Below are 19,728 nucleotides of genomic sequence, written 5' to 3'. Positions count from 1 at the left end.
CAAAGACTGTACACCCAACTCTTTCTCAAATATCATCCATGGGGAATCGAATCCTCACCTATAGGGAGCAGACCTATGGTAAAGACTGTTCGCCCAATCCATTCAATTTTCCAAGTTCGTTCCTTTCATGTTTAGAGATTACCAAGTTAGTCCTTCAATATTGAACTGCAACCTCAATGTCTAAGCGAGATGTGACATGTAAAATTATGATTCAGTCAATGTTTAAAACTTCTAATCATGGAGTGATAAGTCACTCTCAACTGTGAAATTTATTAGACAACTAAATCCAAGAGACAAAAATTACCAACATCATGTATCTTGTAAGTCCAAATTCAAGACGGCCATCAAAATCACTTCGCATTCACAAGAAGTTCTAGAAAAATTTTAAAATTTTCACAATTTTTGTTCAAGACCAAGAAAATGCTGAGTAGGTCACCTAATCTCCCACCCCCAACCTAAAATCTACATTGTCCTCAATGTAAAAGATATGAGCATGCAATGCACTTGGGACAACGAAAAGTAAATATGAAGTGATGGGAAGATAGTACCTGGATGATGAGTCGAGAGACACTTTCCAAGAGATCGCAGCATGGGCATCGGTCAGCATAAGAGAGAAGGCAACACAAAAATAACAACAATAAAATCCTACCTATACCACTTTCGTAGGTGCTCTCGATTGCATTTAGCGTATGCAACAAGCCTTTAAACCCCTAGGTTGCCCCTAGTGGACGAGTTGTAGTCTCTTGAGGGTTTGCAGTAATGTTACCCACAAACATTGAACTAACTAATGATAAAAACGAAATGAAATGAAGAGCTGGGTTGCCTCCCAGGAGCGCTAAGTTTACCGTCTTCAGCCAGACAAATAAAGCAAGTACCCTAGTCCTATGAAAGCGATAAACCTACCTATACCTCCATCAGACTAGGAGATCAATCCTGGTAAACAGGAGCAATCAGGGGCATGGACATGTCCTCTGAATCAAATTTCTCGACAAATGGTTTCAATCGATGTCCATTGACTTTAAACTCCTTGCCATTGTCGGGATCTCTAATTTCAATGGCCCCATGAGAAAAAACAGTAACAACAATGTAAGGGCCGGTCCAACGAGATCGAAGCTTACCCGGAAAGAGATGTAATCGAGAATTGTACAAAAGGACCTTCTGACCAGGCGTGAATGATTTTCGCAAAATGTGTTGGTTATGAAATGCTTTCATCTTGTCCTTGTAAATTCTCGAATTATCGTACGCATCATTCCGGATTTCCTCAAGTTCATTCAATTGAAGTTTGCGTAGCGAGCCAGCGTTGTCCAGATTGAAATTAAGATTTTTGATCGCCCAGTACGCTTTATGTTCCAGCTCCACAGGCAAGTGACAAGCTTTCCCATAGACAAGTCTAAAGGGAGACATTCCAATAGGGGTTTTAAAGGCAGTACGGTATGCCCATAAGGCATCGGTCAATCGGATTGACCAATCCTTACGATCAGGGTTAACCGTTTTTTTCAAAATGTGTTTAATTTTCCTATTAGAAATCTCGGCTTGCCTACTTGTCTGTGGATGGTATGGAGTGCTCACCTTATGAGAGATACCGTATTTCTTCATTAAGCTCTCAAATGGTTTATTACAAAAGTATGAGCCCCCATCACTAATGATGGCTCGAGGCGTTCCGAATCGAGAAAGGATGTTTTCTTTTAGGAATTTAATGACCGTGCGATGGTCATTAGTTCGACACGGAATCGCTTCGACCCATTTAGTGACATAATCCACAGCGAGCAAAATATACAGATTTCCAAACGATTGGGGGAATGGTCCCATGAAATCGATGCCCCAGCAATCAAATGCTTCAATGATAAGGATGGGATTCAAAGGCATCATATTTCGTCGGGACAATGCTCCCAATTTCTGACAACACTCACAAGCTTTGCAAAACTCATGAGTGTCCCTAAACATAGTGGGCTAGTAAAAGCCACACTGCAGAATCTTGGCCGTGGTCTTTTTAGCAGAAAAGTGACTACCACAGGCCTGTGAATGACAGAAGGAGATGACGCTCTAATGCTCATCGTCTGGTACACATCTCTTTAGGATTTGGTCTGGGTAATATTTAAATAAATAAGGATTATCCCAGAAAAAGTTACGCACCTCGGTGAAGAATTTCTTCTTATCTTGCGCAGTCCACTGTGTCGGTATGGAACCCGTGGCAAGATAATTAGCAATATCAGCGAACCAAGGAGAATGGGAGACTTTAAACAGTTGTTCATCAGGGAACATATCATTGATATGGGTCGCCTCAAGGGAATCAGAGGTATTAAGGCGAGAAAGGTGATCGGCCACTACGTTCTCTACTCCCTTTTTATCTTTAATTTCCAAATTAAATTCTTGGAGTAGAAGGATCCATCGTATCAAACGGGGCTTAGAATCATTCTTAGAAAGAAGATACTTCAGTGCCGCATGATCTGTATAGATAATGATCTTGGATCCGATCTGGTAGGATCTAAATTTGTCCAAGGTGAACACTACGACTAAGAGCTCCTTTTCCGTAGTTGAGTAGTTCACTTGGGCCGGATTTAAAGTCCTACTCGCGTAATGGATAACGTAGGGTCTCTTATCTTTTCTCTGGCCTAGAACCGCTCCAAGAGCATAATCAGAAGCGTCGGTCGGGTGGCTGCATGATAGGTGCAGTGGTTAACGTGCCCTTAAGCTTGGTGAAAGCTTCCTGGCATTACTCAGTCCACTCGTACGGAGCATCCTTTTGAAGAAGATTACATAAAGGACGAGAGAGGAGACTAAAGTCTTTTATGAATCGCCTGTAGAATCCTGCGTGTCCTAAGAAGGATCGCACGTCTCTGATGTTCTTGGGTGGAGGTAGGTTAGAGATAAGATCGATTTTTGCCTTATCTACCTCAATTCCCTTGGACGAGATGATATGCCCAAGGACAATTCCCTTCTGAACCATGAAATGACACTTCTCCCAATTAAGTACCAAGTTCTTTTCTTCACATCTTTTCAGCACACATTTAAGACTTTCCAAGCATTTGCTGAAAGATGGACCGTAAACAGAGAAATCGTTCATGAAGACCTCTAGATATTGCCCCACCATATCAGAAAAGATACTAAGCATACATCGCTGAAAGGTGGCAGGGGCATTACATAGTCCGAATGGCATTCTTCGGTAGGCAAAGGTGCCGTAGGGACATGTAAATGTGGTCTTTTCCTAGTCTTCAGGGGCTATCTCTATCTGGTTGTAGCTCGAATACCCGTCAAGGAAACTATAATAGGAATGACCAGCTAACCTTTCTAGGATCTGATCAATGAATGGTAAAGGAAAGTGATCTTTCCCCGTGACGGTATTCAACTTCCTGTAGTCAATGCACATTCTCCAACTAGTAGTGACTCTAGTTGGCACGAGTTCATTATTAGCATTGGCTACAATGGTGATTCTGGACTTCTTAGGGACCACTTGAGTTGGACTCACCCATTGACTATCAGATATAGGGTATATGATACCCACGTCCAATAGTTTAAGAACCTCGGCCTTAACCACTTCCTTCATGTTTGGATTTAGTCTACGTTGTGGTTGCCGAGCGATTTTTGCATTATCCTCAAGATATATGCGGTGAGTACAAATCGAGGGATCGATTCCCTTGAGGTCCGCTATCGTCTATCCCAGGGCTCTTTTATGCTCAATAAGAGTAGATATGAGCATACTCTTCTGTTCTTTCTCTAGGTGGGCAGAGATCACCACCGGGTATGTCTCATCTTGACCTAAATAGGCATATTTTAAATCAGAGGGTAACGGTTTTAGGTCAAGCTTCGGCGGCTTGAGGTTGGACGGTAGAGGCACTACATCGGTTTGTGGCAATTCTTCAAATTGTGGCCTCCACCGGTTAACTTCAAGTACCGGTGCAGTATCAAGCAAGGCGCACGTCTCCCTAATCATGTCATCATCAAAATCGTGGGAGTGGGCCAGGCACGTCTCTAGATGGTCGGAGGATAAGGTTAGAGGTGTCATATCTTCCATGAAAGAGTCAATCATGTTAATGTCGTGGAAATCGTCATCCTCCTCTAAGTTTCTACCGTTATTGAAAAAGATGTTTGACTCCAATGTCATATTTCCAAAAGATATAGTCATGACACCATTCCTGAAATTGATAATTGCATTTGAAGTGGCAAGGAATGGGCGGCCAAGAATGACGGGGATCTGAGTGCTTATGTTATTGATGGGTTCGGTGTCCAGGATGATAAAATCTACAGGGTAGTAAAATCTATCAACTTGGACCAACACATCCTCAATTATCCCTCTTGGTACACGAACAGAGTGATCAACAAGTTGTAGTGTGGTTACGGTGGGTTTTAATTCACCCAACCCTAACTGTTTGTATACCGAGTAGGGAATCAGATTGACGCTTGCTCCTAAGTCAAGAAGTGCGTGATCAATTCGATGGTTCCCGATTACACATGATATGGTTGGGCTACCGGGATCTTTGAATTTCTGTGGCACGTCTTGCTTTAGGATGACACTCACTTTCTCAGTCAAGAAAATTTTCTTTTGAATACTTTGTCGTCTTTTGGTCGTGCATAAGTCTTTCAGAAATTTGGCATATGAAGGAATTTGTTTCACGACATCAAGTAGAGGAATGTTGACTTTCACTTGTTTCAACACCTCTAGGATATCCTGAGAGTTAGAGAGAGGTTTTGGTGAAACCAACCGTTGGGGGAACGGAGCAACTGACTTCCCTAGAAGTTCCGGTTCTAATTTTTACGGGGCATCACTAGATCCATCATTGTTGTCCTCGTCTGATTCTTGAGGCTTTTCAGTCCTAACCGGAAGAGTTTTATCAATGATCTTTCCACTCCTAAGAGTGGTGATGGATTTAGCGTGCCCCATCTGATTTGAAGAGCTGGGATCATTAATTTCGTACTGCGGTTTAGGATTGGGGAGAGGTTGTGCAGGAAGCATTCCCTTTTCTATAACCGTCATACGAGAATCTATCTTTTGCATAAAATCTATAATTCCCCGCATTGCCTGAGCCAGCTCTTGTATGAAATTTTGAACCGGTTCCTCTTGAGGTTTCACTTGATTTGGATTTTGATTGAAGAAACCTTGAGGGGTAGCCGTTTGTCCATTCCTCCAACTAAAGTTTGGATGATTTTTCCAACCAGGATTGTACGTATTGGAGTTAGGTCTAGTAAAAGGTCTTTGATAGTTGTTTACGGCATTGGCTTGTTCATTCAACACTCCTCGAAAGGCGGGTATTGTAGGATAATTTTCAGTTGTATGAATGTTGCAATCACAGATGCCGCAAACAATTTCATTAACCTTATCCTTCTTTCCTTCCATGGCCTCAACTTTTCTTATGAGCGTAGTCACTTTACACTTGAGATCATCCTCTTCTTTCAAGAGATATAATCCACCTTTCTCCTTTAATTGAGTTGGCCTAGACGTGGTGTTCGACTTTGGGTAATAGTCCCATGATTGTGTTTTTTCAGCAAGACTATCGAGGTAATCCCATACCTCGTCAACATCTTTATTAATGAACTCTCCATTACACATTATCTCGACCATTTGGCGCATGGAAGATGTCAGTCCATCGTAGAAGAAATTTGTAATGCGCCACGTTTCAAATCCGTGTTGTGGGCAAGAACTGACCAAATCTTTGAACCTTTCCCAACATTGGAAGAATGTTTCATCTTCCTTTTGGGCAAAGTTCATGATTGCTTTTCTGAGGGTAATCGTTTTATGATGTGGGAAGAATTTTTTTATGAATTCCCTCTGCATGTCGTTCCATGTGCCAATGGATCTAGGACGCAGTGAATGTAACCATGTCTTAGCTTTCTCTTTTAAGGAAAAAGGAAAGAGTTTCAGCCTGATTGTATCCTCAGATACATTAGGAAAACATAATGTAGCTATAATCTCATCGAACTCTTTCAAATGTAAATATGGACTCTCTGATTCAAGTCCATGGAATTTGGGAAGGAGTTGGATAACTCCTGGCTTGATGTCCATTTGTCCTGTGTTTTCAGGGAAAATCATGCATGAGAGCGTACTCACTCCCGCCGGTTGTAGATAATCTAGTAAAGTACGAGGCAAGGGTGCCTGATGCACCTCGTTCTCATCTTGGGTATCCTCCACCCTGGGTGGAAGTAGAGGAGGTTGGTCTTCAGCCATAACTTCAATTAACTCAGGGGATTTCGAGTGGTGTCTAGTCCTACGATGGATAGTCAACTCCTCAACCAATCCTCCTTCAATCAAGAGACGTCGAGTGTTGTCACGGGCCCACTTGGGCATGAAACACTCACAACCCTCAATTAAATTCAAAACCTAATCCTAAGAAAGGGAAAGAAAATCTAGAAAGAAAGAGAGAGTTGGAAAGAAATTACCAAATTGGAGTCCCTAAGTTAAAAACCTGCAAAATAAAACAAAATAAGTTAGATTCTTAAAAAGAGAAGAACAATCCTTTAAAAGAAAGATAGCAGTAAACTAATTTCTAAAAGAAGGAATTCCTAAAAGAAAGTGGAAATTTCTAAAATAAATTAGGAAAGTCCTAAACTAGAAAGTAAATTACTAAAAGAGAACTGAAAAATAGAAAGTAGGGAAGGAGCTTACCGAATTAGAAATTTCTATCTTCAAGGCCTAAAAAATAGGAAGGTTAGTTTCTAAACAAAAATTTTAAAAATAAATTAGGAAATAAAATTAGATTCTAAAAGAGTTAAAATAAAAATAGAAAGTTAATTCCTAAAAAGGGAAATAATTAACCTAGTTTCTAAAAACAAAGGAGGAAAATTTCCAAAAATAAACTATTTCCTACAAATAGGAAAATACTAGAATTAGAAAATTTTTAAAAATTAAACCCTAATTTTAAAAGTGGAAAAAGTAGAGAAATTAGGAAGGAATTACCAATTTAGGAACTTATGTCAGGATCCTACAAAACATGGAAACAAGTTAGCTCTAGAAATCAATTAAAAACCTAAAACTAAAGTTAGTCAAATTCTAATATTAAACTAATTCTAAACCTAATTAATTTCAGAGAATCGCAACCGTCAGTCCCCGGCAACGGCGCCACAAACTTGTTCCCTCCCCAAGTATAGGGTTGTGATGTAGTAATAAACTCGGTAAGACCGAGGTCGAATCCCAAGGGACTGATATCTGTACGTTGTCTGAAACTAACTAGAACTAAAACTAGAATGAGATGAAATTTAATTCGAGTTGTAATTTGAGTAATAAGAGTGAACACTAATCTAAAACTTAAGTAATTCAGAGGAAGGAAACTAGGGATTCAGAGGATCCACTTGTAGGGATCAGGGAGATCTTATGCCTATATCAAGAATTATGAAATTTAAACTGAACTTACTTGATCTGGTTTTCAAGAGATGAAAGGTATATGAATTAGAATGGATTCCATCATCTAACCATGCCCAGGAGACAAAACAAACAACAGGATTAAACTAATTACCAACCAATCAACAGTGTATGAAAGTTAGGAAGGGTACCATCATCCAACCATGCCTAGGAGACGATGGTGAACAACAGGGCTTCCTGACGTTATAAACATCAAAAGGGAAAAAAGAAATATTCAAAGTCATTGCAAACCCATTGTAATTTCAGTCACAACGGACCATTAAAGACTAAGAAAAACATTCCTTTTATAATCAATATAAATCAAATTCAGTTCACGAATTTAAGTTAAAAGCTTGAAATAGTATCTCCCATCTCGCTACAGGCTTCACCTCTTAGCCCTAGCTAAGGGGTTTAGCCACACATGAACGGACTAAAATAAACAAATAAACAAAAGAGAGAAGAGGAAGAAAACCACAGCAAGGAATTTAAAGTAAAGAAAAACTTCTCTCTCCTCCCTGTCTTCACGTTCCAATAGCTAAGATCTCCTTTTCCTCCGGTCCCAAACCTCCTGCTTGAATCCCCTCCATCTCTCCTTTCTCTTGTATTTTATACCTGCCAGGGGTCCGGAACAGCTGCTGCGATATACGCAGTCCATAAGCGTGCGCGTCAACGTGCGCAGCAGACGAAACGCAGAAAAGCACTTGCGTTTGGCTTGAGATTTTGGACGACTGATCGTCCAAAATCAGAATCGGACTTCTTGGTGGGGTTTAAGATCCCCTACTCTATCATTTGAACGGTCTGGATCATTGATCCGGTCGTGATTGACATCACATAAGGGGCCACGGAAAGCGGCAGCGTCCGGGCGCTGGTTGGACTCTCTGCCTGCGCAGGACCTGCGCTGAGCTACTGGTGGGGCTGATGGTCAGCGTCAGTGAGGAGATCTACTCCATCCATTGGATGTACAATGAGAAACCGTTTGGGAGTGACAAGATTGGCTCGATTTCGGTGTGGACCGCAAGATCTATCTTGTCATCGTCTGTCTGCCGTTTGGACAGTAAAAAACTAGTCGCCGCTGTCATCTGGAAGTCTGTCAACGAGCCGATGGTCAAGCTTACAGTCTGGAGTGAATGAACGGTGTGGATCATCTAACTCCATGATGATGGTGGCCCACTGCCGCTTTCCGTGGTCGGCTGTGCGTGAAAGAAAAACAGAGATAGTTTCCTTCTCTGTTTATGAAATCGAGTGGGTGCGGGTCAAACGTAGTCAAAACTGCGTATTAGGCGCGAGTGCACATCTAGTGCGTACTCTCTCTCACAAAAAATGGGTCCCACCTTGATGCATGTAATAAATCCGCTCCGTCCATCTGGTTCTTCACATGATTTAAGGCGTTGAGACCGAAGATGAGGTGTATCCAGAGATCAGGAGGGCCCCAGATCAGTAAATTGTGGGCTGATCTGTCCGTTGGGCCACTTCCACAGCGATCTAATGGATGAAATTTTACGTGTACGGTTAATTTATAGCCCTCAGGCCATGTATGAAGTTTTGAGTCGAATAGATGATGGAAACCCAGTGATCTTGCATTCTGGCTGACTTTCAGGCCGCTTGAGCTTCAGTTTCTCGATTTTCGTGGATCCCTGGCGTATAATTCCGTCGATCTTGGTCCCCTGGAGTCTGTTCTTTGCTCTAGTGGCTTCGGAGTGTTAAATCCATACTTTTAATACTCTTTTTCAATCAAAGCTCCTTATTACATCTTGTAACAAAAACACGATTAATTTATAATATTAGGCATTATCATGTACGTAAAATCAGGCAGTAATCGGGGTCTAATATGCAATATTTGACCCTTAACAGTAGACTACGGTTAATTCAGGCTTAGTGAGGATGCAATTGGATCTTAAACCCTAGGATGCGTTCATACAACCCAAACTGCTTTCCTGCTTTGCTAAGATGGTTGGCATATTGATTTTCTTTCTCCCGAAATAAGAAATGCTTATTTTTTTTTAAAAATATAAATAATAATAAATGATAAATTTTATTAGATCCAATTTAAGAAGAAGTAATTACAAAGGGATAAGGTTAATTTTCAAATATATATTTTTTTAAGGATAAGTGCTTCCTTGTACTAATTGAAATCAATATATTTATTTGAAAATATTGAGTTTTGAATTGCAATCATAATCCATTTGAACCGACCCTAAAAGAAGTTGAAAAGAATTTCCTTGCAATGAGACTCTTGCTTTATGGGGATGGGGAATCTGAACCAAAAGCATATTAGGTTTCACAATTTACTCTTGAAATCTGCAAAGAGGATGTTCACAAGTTACCAATAATTGGGTGGGAAGCAAGTTTGCCTATTCTTGGGACAATTACCAAAATTTAGTGCATTATTGGGGCATTTTGTTGAGGCAAAAAGTTGGCTCTTGTTATTGCTGCGTGGATTATATTGAGAATCACATGAAGTTATTAGACTTCCTTGTCATGTGGTAAGGTTCTATGCATTTGAACAAGAAATCAATAATTGAATCATCAATAAAAACTCAAATCAAATATTAACAGAGAAAGCAAAAACCATAATTCAAAATCAATAATTAAATCATCAATAAAAATTCAAATCAATAACTGAATCATCAATAAAAACACACACCCAACAAGAATGATTGATTGCTTGAGTTACAACAAGAATGGATCGAAAAAAATAGAGAAAGTAGAAAATATTACTAGGAAGGAATGTAGATCCAATGAAACCTTAATTCCTCTCTTCAATCTCAATTTTCCCATCAGGTTTTAGCGTTTTTGGAATTTCTTCTTTGCATTCATTCTGAGAAGGGCATAATGTGTAAATTAGGGAAAGAGTAAGAGAAAAATGAGAAAAGGAGTAGAGAAGCTGGTCATGCTTGGAGAGAGAGAGAGAGAGAGAGAGAGAGAGAGAGAGAGAGAGAGAGAGAGAATTGGGCGTGGATTGGGGATAAGATCCTTTTTTAGGCTCTACCCCTTAGCGGAGCTAGAGATAGACAATCTTGTTGGGGGCTTGTAGGGCCCACTGTGATGTATGTGGTTTATCCACTCTATTAATTCATTTTGACAGTTCATTTTAGGGCATGATATGAAAAATAGGGCTATACATTGAGCCGAGTCGAGTCAAGGTGGGCCAAGTTCGGCTTGACTCGTCCGTGCCCTCCTTGAGCTCAAGCTCGCCCTCAAGCTTAACATTGGAGCTTGACTTGTTTGTCAAAGTTTTCTAGGCGAGCTTGAGGCGAGATAGTGGATCGAGTCGAGTCGAGTTTGCTCCCACATCAAGTTATTATATTTTTTGCTACAAAATACAAATTAAAAGTCAGCAATATTAAGTTCAAAATGTCCCACATACTACAACATTAAGACAAAAAGAAAGTCTCACATATACTATTTAGATACCACAACATCAAGTCAAAAAGTAAAAATATATTACAAAATATAAAAAGCTTAAACAAAAATTTAAAAGTATACATTCCTTCATGCAATTTTAGATACATTATTGTCTTCACTTCCATTCTTGTCATCATACTCCTCAACATCGAAACTGCTACCGTCCCAAACTCGAAGCAACCAATCTTATGTACATATCAGTGCTTTAACTGTTTTCGAGGCGAGTGAGTTTCGATACTTGCTAACAACCCTACTCCCCATACTAAAAGTTGATTCTGATGCCATGGTCGAAATTAGAATTGAGAATGTCTTGTGTAATTACCGAAAGTCTAGGGTATTCACAAGCTATCGACTTCCACCACTGCAAAACATCAAAATCATCTTCTTGTAATCTTATGACTGAATCCTTTAGATACTTCTCCCACTTCTGATTCAATTTTATACGTCTTCATTTCTTCTTCGTTTAAAAAAGATATAAAGTCACGAAGTCGCTTTCCTCCAGTAGAAGTACTACCCATAAATTGAGGAGTAACTATTGTACTGGATGTTATGGTTAAAGTACCAATATATGAAGTGAACAACTCTTCAACTACATAATGAATAATGACGGTCTCTATTGAAACTCTTTCAGAACTGGAATAAAGCGATCTGAAAATATACCTAACTATTGTCATTTTATACCATGGATCCATAACAACTGCAATGGCCATTAACAAATGACAGTCAGCTTAATACTTATCGAATTTCATTTGCATTCCTAGAGCCATCATTTGTAAAAAATTTGGACCCTCATCAACACACTTTTTTAATGTGACATCATGAAAATAATTTCTGAAAGAAACTGATTTACTGTAGGATACTTATTCCAAAAAAAAATCTTCGTGCAGTCATAAAAAACTTTGAGAAACTGATAAATATGTTCAACTTTCGTCCATTCTTTATCACGAAGCACGTATGTGTACATTTTATCACGCGCCGCAAGTTTAGAGAATGCAACTTTAAATTCTAAAGTAGCATCCAACATTTCATAAGTTGAATTGCAGTGCGTGCAAACATTTAACTTCAACTACTTTTTAGATTTTAAATTTAAACGTTAGATTATATAATTCTACATACTCAGTCTTGAAGGTGACTCCCTTATATATTTAACACTATCTCATATGTTGATAATTGTAGAGTCAATTGCTTCCAGCCATTCTTGTATAATTAAGTTTAGTATGTGGGTACAACATCTGACTTATATTTTACCCTTAAAGAATAAATTTTCGGTTGCCTTGAATTGACTATGTAAGAAAGAAACTAAAGTGTCATTGGAAGATGTATTATCTAAAGTTATTAAAGAGATTTTCTTTTCGATGCCCCATTCAACAATAAAATCATAAAAGCAGTCCGACATCATCACACCAGTATGGGGATGAGGAATGTATCAGAAGTTTATAATTTTCTTTTGAAGTTTCCTATCTGCATGAACGAAGTGTGTGGTTAATGACATATATCCATTTTTTTTTCAATGTCGTCCACATATCTGAAGTCAAACTTATTCTTGATGCAGATGCTAGGAGAGCTTTCAAGTTTACTTTCTAAATCACATACATCTTTAAGCACTCTCTTTTCACAGTAAGACGAGAGGCCTTTTTACATTTGAAATTAATGAATTTGTAAAATTTTATAAAATTTTTGCTTTCTACTATACTAAATAGCTTTTCATTAACTATCATCAATCTTGCATACCACTCTTTCAGCTTTTCCGGATCATACTTATAGGTGAAGAGTATAACTTGAGAGTCGTCATTTCCAGAAGCGGTAAATGAAAGCAGCTGCTGGACTCCACCCGTCGATGTACTTGGTCTCTTTGCACATTTATCCAGATGCTTTTGATAATGAGTTGTAAAAGAACTCTAATGCTTACCGTAAAGAGTTTTATAATACTTGCATCTAATTTTAACCGAACCATCTGATAGTGTGATCTCATCAAAAAAATCCCATACCGCTGATCTTTTTTTTTTCCTTTCACTGAACCTGAAGTTGTTTCAACTTTATTTTCCAATATGTCTCTTTCCATGATAAGAGGAGATGTGTCTGACGTACCAGCACCATGGGTACTTGGACTTTCCTCACTAGTTGTAAGACCCAACCCGAGTTCTTGTGTGTGCATGTGTGTGTCTGTAGGTATGTATTTCGTTTCTCTTGGTCCCGCAGTCCTACCCGTCGAATCCCGGAGACTTGCGACCCTTGGGTAGTGTTTGCGGTCATCCTTAAGTCTAGTTACGTTGACCCGACTCGGATCGGCCTGAAACCTCTGCCATCTTGTTCGTATCGTCGTTGCGGTTCTGGTGACACGTCTTGTGCGTCCATCCGATGTATAGATCACAAGTTATGTACGTTTCATTGTATGACCCTTAATCATGTGGCCCACTTAGGTGTAGTGCATGTGGACCCTCACTCCCTTTTTGGCACAAGTTCCAATACAACACTACACACTACTAAAAAATCTCCATAGCATACACTACCCACCCCACACACCACCAAAGCCTACCCTAACCTATCACTGTGGTTTCTCCTCCCATAGGCAATCATTACTTTCTCTTACAATAAATCATTACTCTCTCTCTCTCTCTCTATCTTTCTCCCTCCTCATTTTCTCTCCATGCTAGCAAACCCCTCTCCCAACGTCCCATAATCTCCCATTTCTCCAGCCCTCAAAGCTCTAAATTCCCTCCAATCCCACCCTTGAAAACTAATCTCAACCATCAAACTCTCTTCCTTGGACCAAGATCTACATGGTGTGGAAGGTTGAGAGCTTGGTTTGTATGTTGGTGATTATATCTTGCTGATTTTTCTTTTCATCTCTTGACCCCCCTATTCTTCATGAATGAAGCATATGGGACCTACCAATCCATGGTGGGGATCCCATTTGATCCCATAGATGTGGCCCTTGGCCCATCCTACATGCATGCAATGTTTTATTATGGGGCCATTCTTCATGGACCCTATCATGATGTATCTCATGATCTACACCATTCTAAGGTCATCTAGACCTTAAACATCATGTTGGGATGACATCCCAGCCATCCATTTTAGTTAATAACCATGTATGTGTTAAATCTATGGGTGTGATTGTTCTTGGGAGGGCCCATTAGTGGCGGGGCCCTATCCCCATGGCCAGATTGTCCTTCTTTCTCTCTTTTCTCTTATGTTGGATGATGATATGTGTGGCCCACTTGGTGGGCCTGGGACGTCCAGAAAATCCAGCAATGGTGGGACGCCCCTACCACCCATTTCATGATTTTTGGGTGCCTTATTTGATGCATGCAAGTGCCTTGGCTTGAGTTCTTGATCTGGACATGTGTGGGGCCCATCAAGGAAGGCTACACCTCTCCTCATTTGCTATATTTATTTAATTATGGGATGGTATGTCCAGCTATATATGGCTGTCCAGAATTTTTGGACTGTTTGTATGGGCTGTTGTAGTTGATGTTTGGCATGAGATTAGACCATGATTTTTACCATTTTCCTTCTTGTTGTGGGGTGTATTTGAAGGAGTGGACTCCACCTTGAAGTGTGATGGATCACACCTCAGATTGTCCATGCAATGACACCTAAAAATGAGGCCCATAGGGGGTGGGCAGTCCACCTTGCTGGATCGTCTAGCCCTACATATTGAGGGGAAAACACAAAATTCAGTTTGATTTTCTGAGTGGTGGGCCACTTTTGTGGACCCCACCTTGCTGTATTTTGTGAGAAAAATATCAAACATTCATCCCTCCCCTCCTAGGCAAAGTTTGGCCTACTTTTTTGGGTGTACATTGTATGGGCAGCAACATTTGTACAACAGATTTTTAATTCCCAACCTTGCTGTTCATGAAGTTCCTCCATGAATTGCTTTGGTTTATGGCTCTCCCAATGGCTCATCTTGAGGCCCATCATGTTGGGACCCATCTTAGGGATGTGGGCCACCACTTTCACCTCAAAAGAATGGAGCATGGCTGCTGGAATGGCAGCCTATAGTTGAACGTTCCAGCAAGGCTGACGTCCAGCCATGGGTTGGCCGTCCACCCTCCTAAGGCCCACTATGATGTATGTTCTGTCCATGCCATCCTCCATATTGTGGACTCCATGTGTGGTCCATCTCCCATGTGGGATGTCCACATGTGGGACCCACTTTGATGTGTTTTAAGGGGAGTCGTCCCAGCCCCTTGGACCGCCCACCATGGGACGCCCAGGCCCATTGGGCTGCTGCTGGACGTCCAGTCCAGCAGCATGGCCCACCTGATTTATGTGTTTTATCTACTCCTTTCATCTGGTGGGACCCTCTGTGACATGTGTGAGTCACCAGGGATTTAAAATAAATATATAAATTAATTATTATTGAATTTTCAGCAAGCCCAGATAGTGGGTGGAATGGAATTTCAGCACTAGGCCCGAAGTGGCTACCCATAAATGTATGTTTTAGGGCAGCATGGCCCACCAGATTTGGAGATATTATTACACATATCTTGCCCTATTTTAATTAGATTTTGGGTTTAATTAGTGCACTCTTAAGGCCCACTTCAATTGGATTTTTATTGGGCTAATATTCATAGTTATTTGTTGGGTTTCCTAGGCCCATTGTGATGGAACTTTCTTGATAGGCCCCCGACCTTTGGGTGTATATTTAACATACTATTGTGATGAGTTTTATGGGTCAAAATGCTTAAGTAGTTGGGCCCTTGGTTGCCCATTAAATTAACCCCATAATTGGGCCAAGATGTGAGGCCCAACTCACTTATTTCAAACATAAGAAATTGCCCATACGGCTAGAATAACGGGCTACCCATTAGGCCCACCGCAATATGTGGGCTCATGATCTTTATGGTTGGGCCCAAACCTTGCTTGAGGGCCTATCATGTTGCCTATGTGTTGGGCTTAGTGTATAGCCCACTAGGCATTGAATTTACTTAGGCCTTGGACCTTGTTTCATATGCGTAGGTTGTGAGCTACCTTTTGGGACCTAGTTGAGGTTGGATGTCTTCCTTGGTAGCCCTAAGGTAGGCCCATAGGGTTCTTATAGGTGGTTGAAGGCCCACCTTAGACCCTTGTTAGGACCGCTTCTTCCTTGGGCCTTTATGACCTTCTTAGATTATGGGCTACCCCAAAGTATTGGGCCCCCACTAGAAGACTTCTCTTTAGAGTACATGTCTATGTATCTGGACCTTGTCCCTCCTTGGGAAGGATGAGTATAATTCACGTCATCATCACCGAGTAGCGCACTTACACTATTATGACCCATATGCATCATATATGTGAATGGATTGCATTGTGTGTGGTCATTGGGTTGATATGATAGAGGGATGGAGTTTCTCCCCTTATGCACTCGAGTGCTTGAAGCTAGTGCATGATCTATATGCGTGACTCATGTATTGGCATCACATTTCATGATGATCTGCCCTTGCTTCATCAGGGCATTACCTTCATAGGGACATCGTGGATGGCCGTATGTGTGGACACCGAAAATGTTACTTGAGCATAAAGGGTGCATAGGATGCCCATGGGTGAAATTTCTAAAACTTCCATGGTACCAAAGATCTGCCCCAACGTCGTGACCGAGTGAAAACTATGAGCGCACGAGGGCTTTATACCGTTAGGCCGCGATTCCCACTGTCGTGTAGTTGGTTGGGTAGGAGTGTAGCCTTACTCGCCTGGTGTAAGAAGGCATTACTAGGCTGAGTCCGACCAGCTCTTAAATGGGTCTGCTGCTGTCCAGCCTCGTTGGTGATTGACTGTCCACAGGTGGGTAGCAAGGTCTCTTACACTCGTTTGACTGTGTGGGTCTGGAGAGCGACAGTCATTCAGCAGTGTACTGGACCCCAGTGATTTTCTTATGATTGGAAATGTACTTGATATGTGGATTGGATATGAGCACTGCCATTGCTTCATATCGCATTTGCATCGGCTACATAAGCCCCTTTATGCATTGCCTTGGTATGACGCCCAGTACTCATTGCATTGTATTCATGATAAGCCTTGGTAAGGCTAGCGATATTGTCATTGATTATGTTTCCCCTTCCTGTATCTCCAATTATTCTTTTGTGCACCATTATCACATACCTTCACCACCTTTTAAGCTTCTATAAACTTATGCACCATTGATGCGTGCAGGAGATCCTAGGCCAGCATCGTAGCGGCTGAGCTTAGATAGGTGTTGAGTCGAGGACCTCAGTGTTGCAGATCTCTCCCGCTTTCTTCTGTTATCAGATGTATTTCTCTTTAGCATTGTATCTAAAGTTCAAATTTATAGTGGATTTTGTGATGTATGCATTTGTTATTTCTGAGATGTACTTGCTATGATCTTGGGTATGCTCGCATTGAAATGAATATACGGTTATGGAAATCCTTCTTGTAGGATCCCAGGATCGGAACCTACCTCAGGAGCCGAGAATGGGGTACTATGGAGGCTTTTGCAGCCAAAACCGGCTATCAGGTTCCTTGTGAGTCCGGTTAGCGAGTCTGGGGCGTGACAGGAGTCATCTATAAATCAAAAGATAATAAGGATAAGGTAAGATCAATGCTTTTATAGGTTGAAGTAATCAGTTAATCACATTTATATGTATATATATAAATATATAGTACAAACAATAATGAGCCCCTTCATAAATTGCAAGACACAAGTGTCTCAAATAGTTACCTAATAAATAAATCCACTGGGGTGTATACATATACATAACTATATATTGTTCATAATTTTTTCAAATTTTTTTTGCTAATTGTCTATAAATATCTCATCTATTCCTACTTATCTCTATTTGGAGGTACTAATTGTCTTTATTCCGTTTGGTAACATATCATGTATTGTTCTTATCCAGTTTACATGCGAGCCAAAATTTCAACAGCACTTTCCCATATTTTTCAAATATATGTAAAATTCAATATTAATTAGTTGCCACATGTAATCCATTACATATGTATAGTAGAAACCATTTAGTAAAGAATTACAGATCTAAAGAAAATATAGGGAGACACTAACGAAATTCCAACTACATATAAACTGAAAATGAGGACAACCTAAGTACATGTTATGATACTGAACTGTCTAAAATGGGATAATTCAGTAATCTATAAAGAACAAGCATATTCAGTCAAATGACTGTACTTTTTCAATATAAATTCCTAAATGGGGGGATACATTGCTAAACTATTATGTGACCTAAATACTAATTAACAACATCAGTTAACAATGAATAATAAGCATAAATATTTAAAAAATAAATATCGAAATATATAAGAAAAAGAATGAAATAATGATTTAAATATAAGTTAAGTAACTTAAGTTAGTGCATTTATAGTAGGAAAGTTAAGTTAGTGTAGTTATAGTAGAAAAGTTAAATTAGTGTATTTACTTCATACAACTATAGGTCTACAAGTAAAAAAACTTAATACATTTTTCATAATTTTACTATTCTCCTGAACCGGGATCAGATGTACCATTTTCGTCATCCATGCTCGAGCTTGTGGTATATTCTCCAAAATGCTCATTAACCTTCCCTAAATCAGAAGGCGTGGAGACTCTTCCATCATGTGTTCTTGTATAGATTTAGTTATCTTTTTTAAATTTTTTTGGTGAGATGATTTATACAGAGTACCTAAGATCTTGTAGAATAAGACGAGTTTGAAAATAAACTTCGATGGCTTCTTATTAGTCGAGCTCAGCCTTGCTTCGGTGTCATGTTATTAAGGAAGACATTGTTGATATCTATATGCCTCTGCCTCTTCCTTACTTAACTTCATAGCTATTTTTAATTGCTCTTCTTCCAAAGTTCTCAGTTTAGCTTCATTCTTCTCTTCTTCTTCCTTACTAATTCTCTTCACTCTTTCTATTTCAGATTCTTCATTGATTAAAATAGGCATGTTATGGTATATCTTATGCCTAGTTGTACTTGGCGTAGGGGAGGGGGTGGAAAGCTTCTTGTTGGTAAGAGTCTGAAATAAATCTCGTACCTCCCCTAATGCTCTGAGGCACATTTTTGCATCTTCCCCCAGCTTGATAAGTAAGTCTAAACTGATTTATTTTCTTTATAAATCTGCCCCCCCACCCCCCCCCCCCCAACAAATTACATTGAATCTTTATTCTTATAAGGTCTTGCGAGTAGACTTCGGAACTATAATCCTAAATATTGATGGATGGATCATCTAAAGACATTACTATACACCATTTTTTTGTAAGAGAAATATTTTTATAAGCAAAATAAAGAAAATCATACAAATCTAATCTATAATATCCATTCACATATTCATAAATTCACAATTATAAATTTACAATTCATCAGTTTCAACTTTCAACTCTACAAAATGCAATTCTAATTCGACCAACTCCACCCGACCTAACCCAGCGGCCAACCATTACTTGACTAAACACTAAACATCCCTAACCCGACCACCCAACCCGACCCAACCCAACAGGCCAACACCCAACATGCACCCGACCCAGCCCGACTCAGCACCCGCACTCAACCCTACTCAACCTATCACCTAACTCACACCCAACCCAGTCTGAATCTGTAACGCCCGTGAAAAATTCAATAATAATAATAATAATAATAATAATAATAATAATAATAATAATATATTTTTATATCTTATCTTATCTCTATCTTATCTTGTAACGCCCCGGTTTTCAGGACTCGAGTATGTGACTCGTGTCCCAGAAACCCGAGTGTTAACTTTAAAGGATGGTCAAATTTGAGTGTACATTTTTTTTTCCTTCATCAGAGTAAGCAAATGAGCGTAGTATGGACAAATCGACATAAAGGAAAATTTCATTAATATTCAAATTTACAAGAAGCTGCCCATAATGACTTATACAAACCAATGTCTCCAAAATTAACAAATACAAGAATTACATAATCTAATACATGAGAAATAATAGAAAGCATATAAATATAAGCCGCAAGATCACACAGCTCCTCCAAGCATACAGTCAAGCATTTCTGGTGATCGTACCCTGCTTCTTATCAAGT

At 39.8% G+C, this 19,728-nt stretch overlaps 1 non-coding gene across 1 annotated transcript; it reads left to right on the top strand.

Moving 5' to 3' along the window:
* Positions 1-5,615: 5,615 nt before the first annotated feature.
* Positions 5,616-5,722, top strand: LOC131238142 (small nucleolar RNA R71). Its single transcript, XR_009167554.1, has one exon. It is a non-coding gene; the product is annotated as a small nucleolar RNA R71 (small nucleolar RNA).
* The last annotated feature ends 14,006 nt before the right edge of the window (positions 5,723-19,728 follow it).

Source organism: Magnolia sinica, chromosome 2, assembly GCF_029962835.1.
Source record: "Magnolia sinica isolate HGM2019 chromosome 2, MsV1, whole genome shotgun sequence".
Classification (NCBI taxonomy): Eukaryota; Viridiplantae; Streptophyta; class Magnoliopsida; order Magnoliales; family Magnoliaceae; genus Magnolia; species Magnolia sinica.
The sequence above is the reverse complement of the archived record's forward strand: the minus strand, read 5'-3'. Positions and strand labels throughout refer to the sequence as shown.